Source organism: Caretta caretta, chromosome 15, assembly GCF_965140235.1.
Source record: "Caretta caretta isolate rCarCar2 chromosome 15, rCarCar1.hap1, whole genome shotgun sequence".
NCBI lineage: Eukaryota > Metazoa > Chordata > Testudines > Cheloniidae > Caretta > Caretta caretta.
The window spans coordinates 10,793,695-10,797,650 of NC_134220.1; the positions used below are offsets into that span (position 1 = coordinate 10,793,695).

At 52.7% G+C, this 3,956-nt stretch overlaps 2 non-coding genes across 2 annotated transcripts; both read right to left on the reverse strand.

Moving 5' to 3' along the window:
• Positions 1 to 1,201: 1,201 nt before the first annotated feature.
• LOC125623249 (U4 spliceosomal RNA) lies at positions 1,202 to 1,342 on the reverse strand. The gene has a single exon (XR_007352933.1). It is a non-coding gene; the product is annotated as a U4 spliceosomal RNA (small nuclear RNA).
• A 1,723-nt stretch (positions 1,343 to 3,065) lies between these two features.
• LOC125623250 (U4 spliceosomal RNA) lies at positions 3,066 to 3,206 on the reverse strand. The gene has a single exon (XR_007352934.2). It is a non-coding gene; the product is annotated as a U4 spliceosomal RNA (small nuclear RNA).
• Positions 3,207 to 3,956: the final 750 nt, after the last annotated feature.

Below are 3,956 nucleotides of genomic sequence, written 5' to 3' on the forward strand. Positions count from 1 at the left end.
GTTTTCAGGAAGATTGCTAATGCATTGTAGTTTCCTCAGGAAGTCAGTGATGTCTCAAAGATAGCTAGGAGTGCTAGCAGCATAGGGTCTGAGGAGAGAGTCCAAATAGCCAGGTAATCCTGCTGTAGGAGTGCCAATGCTTGAGATGATGGGATGGATTTCCAGGATTATGGATCTTGGGTAGCAGATAGAATACCTCTGGTCCAGGCTCTAGGGGTGTGTCTGTGTAGGTTTGTTCCTGAGCTTTGTGACTTTGTCCTCACCCACAACCATTTCAGATTTGGGGACAACCTATACCTTCAAGTCAGCAGCACTGCGATGGGTACCCGCATGGCCCCACAGTATGCCAACATTTTTATGGTTGATTTAGAACAACGCTTCCTCAGCTCTTGTCCCCTAGCACCCCCCTAGGCTGGCTCACTGTAAAAGCAATGTTCCCTCTCTTGGTATTGACAGCTCCTCATCAACTATTGGGAGTGGACTACATCCACCCTGACTAAATTGGCCTTCAACATATGTTAAAAGAAAAGGAGTACAGCTGTAGCTCAGGAAAGCTTATGCTCAAATAAATGTTAGTCTCTAAGGTCCCACAAGTACTCCTTTTCTGTTTGCAGATACAGACTAACAGGGCTGCTACTCTGAAACGAATATAGGTTAGTCTTTAAGGTGCAACTGGGCTCCTCCTTATTTCATATATAATGTCTTTCCTTTGCTGAAGAGGTTTCTCTAGTATTTTTTTGCTTTCTCTCCTTTAATTTTCAGGCACATTCACCTTTCAATAGCTGTGGAAATACAAAATGAGACTTATTTAAAATTAATGTTAGAGTTGCTCTCAGCTTATTAAAATATTTTATTAGCAGGAACAGACTGTGGCAAAAAATAAAGGGAATAAAAGCATACATCTCTATCACACATAGATGCAATAAACTTCTATGTACTTGATAAATTACCAGATTTTATACAAACAGAGGTAGCAGAAAAGGCCATAAAAATGACTTATTAAGCCATTAAAAAAGCAATAAACAAACATAAAACTAGCACAAGCAGTAGAGTAGACAAACAATTATATACGTGCTTCTATCCCGATTACAAAACAGACTAGCCTCGAACAAGTATAAAAACCACCAATAAACAAAAATTGCTTAAAGAAACATGAATACTTAAAGCCCGTTTGAATCTATTATTAACCAACATTACTCAGTCTCCGTAGAGACTGTCAAAAATTGCCAATGCCGACTATATTTCAAGTCGTCATGGCGGGGTATTGGGAAAAGTTTTCAATTAGCAATAATCGCGCCTCGGATTAACCTCATTGGCTACGATACTGCCACTGCGCAAAGCTAACGATAAGCTCGCCGCCGTCGCAGCCCCTCGACGGGCCATGGTCTCCACAGTTAGGGAGAACGCTGGTATAACGGGGCGGCAAGTCGGGTACGAGCCGCCCTGAGGAACACCGCCTCTGACACCCAGGAGTGCCAGCCAAATCCAGCAGGGTTGAGGGGTTCAGCGCCTTCATGTCACTCAAAACCATCAGATCGCCGCAGAGATCTCTGGGAGTTGCTATGCAAATTAGATATTGACGTCGCCAGGCCGGAGCCTGCCTGAGGCGGATTCAGCAGCCGAAGCAGCTTTAGAGGAGGTGGAAGGCGGGAAACGAGTGAGGGAGGCACCAGAGAATGGGGGTGGGGCGGAGAAAATGGCGGTGGTCGGGAACTGGGAGCAGGCGCTTCCTGGCTTGTCAGCCCGCGGGACAGCGGAGCTGGGACAAGGGCGGCGCGCTTGTGCGAGTCTGAGGGAACGGCCTCTCTTCCGTCCGACTGGGAGACAAGCCGCTGAGGGGCGCCCCCCGTCCGCTCCCCGGGGCGCGGGACAAGCCGCTGAGAGACGCACCGCGATCCGCTCCCCGGGGCGGAGGACAAGCCGCTGAGAGACGCACCGCGATCCGCTCCCCGGGGCGGAGGACAAGCCGCTGAGGGGCGCCCCGCGATCCGCTCCCCGGGGCCCGGGACAAGCCGCTGAGGGGCGCCCCCCGATCCGTTACCCGGGGCGGGGGACAAGCCGCTGAGGGGCGCCCCCCGATCCGTTACCCGGGACGCGGGACAAGCCGCTGAGGGGCGCCCCGCGATCCGCTCCCCGGGGCGCGGGACAAGCCGCTGAGGGGCGCCCCGCGATCCGCTCCCCGGGGCGCGGGACAAGCCGCTGAGGGGCGACCCGCGATCCGCTCCCCGGGGCGCGGGACAAGCCGCTGAGGGGCGCCCCGCGATCCGCTCCCCGGGGCGCGGGACAAGCCGCTGAGGGGCGACCCGCGATCCGCTCCCCGGGGCGCGGGACAAGCCGCTGAGGGGCGACCCCCGATCCGTTACCCGAGACGCAGGACAAGCCGCTGAGGGGCGCCCCCCGATCCGTTACCCGGGACGCGGGACAAGCCGCTGAGGGGCGCCCCCCGATCCGTTACCCGGGAAGCGGGACAAGCCGCTGAGGGGCGCCCCCCGATCCGTTACCCGGGAAGCGGGACAAGCCGCTGAGGGGCGCCCCCCGATCCGTTACCCGGGGTCTCTCAACCCTTCTGCGCGGGGAGCGTCCCAAGTGGTAGCTTTGCTCCACTGCGGCGCGGCGGAAGACCCGAGGACTCGGAGTCATATCCCCCGCTCCGCGGCGAGCACCTCGGGTTGACGTTCACACCCGGAGCTCGCAGCCTCCGCCGCAGTGCCCTGGGGGTCCTGCACTGGGAAACTGTCCCTTAACCCCACTGACGGCAGGGCTCCTTAGGAGCCCGGTGTACCTGCGAGAGGGGCCAAAAACTGAATTCTCGAGAGACAGTTCCTCGTTGAACAAACAGCCCAGTCCGTACACACGGCTATTCAGGAGCCCGCCCCGGTAACCTGCCGTGCTTTACCCCAACGGGAGCGACAGAAAAAAACAAGAAAAAGCCACTCCAAGCTTGTCAGTTAAAACAACACGCCACTGACCACTAGCTGTACTCAAAACCCAGATACAATTAAAAAGCGATTAATAAGGCCAACAATAAACAAAAACGAAGTCTGACTTTACAACCACAATATCAGTCTCACTTGAGACTGTCAAAAATTGCCAATGCCGACTATATTTCAAGTCGCCATGGCGGGGTATTGGGAAAAGTTTTCAACTAGCAATAATCACGCCTCGGATTAACCTCATTGGCTATGATACTGCCACTGCGCAAAGCTAAAGAAAACTCCCCAATCTTACAAACCACTAAAATCTGATCACTCTTCAGGTTAAAGGGAGTTTTCACTAGACCTCAAAATGCCCTGAAAACTTTCTTCCTTCAGCTCAATGTAAACCTAACTCTGTTATAATTATACAATAAGATATTTACACAGACTTTGACTTTCCCTAATTTTATTACCAATTTAAAGAGATACTGAAGCATTCTGGGATATTGTATGCTAATTAGCTAATTGTATTGATAAGTGCTGAGGCAAGCAAAAGAGTTTAGGACTATAATAAAAAAAAAAAAAGACCCTAATGTAAATTATTAAATTAACATCATACTGGATCATTTACAGTTTGATCTGTCTCATAGAACTTTCATTCTTTCCTTAGAAAAAGCACCAGAAAACGAAAACAACCTCCTAGGTAACACGGACTAAACCAGTGGTTTTCAAACTTTTTTTCTGGGGACCCAGTTGGGTGTAGGAGGGGCTCAGAGCTGGGGCAGAGGTTTGGGTTGTAGGGGTGAGAGCTGTGGGGTGGGGCCAGGAATGAGGGGTTCAAGGTGTGGGAGGGGGCTCTAGGCAGGGCCAGGAGTGTGGGAGGGGGCAGGGCTCTGGGCTGGCAGTGCTCTGGGATGGGGCCAGGGATGAGGGTTTGGGGTGCAGAAAGGGGTTCCAGGTTTCAGGGGAGCTCAGGACTGGAAAAGGGGGTTGGGGCACAGAGTTGGGGTGTGGACTTACTTCTGGAGGCTCCCTTTTAGC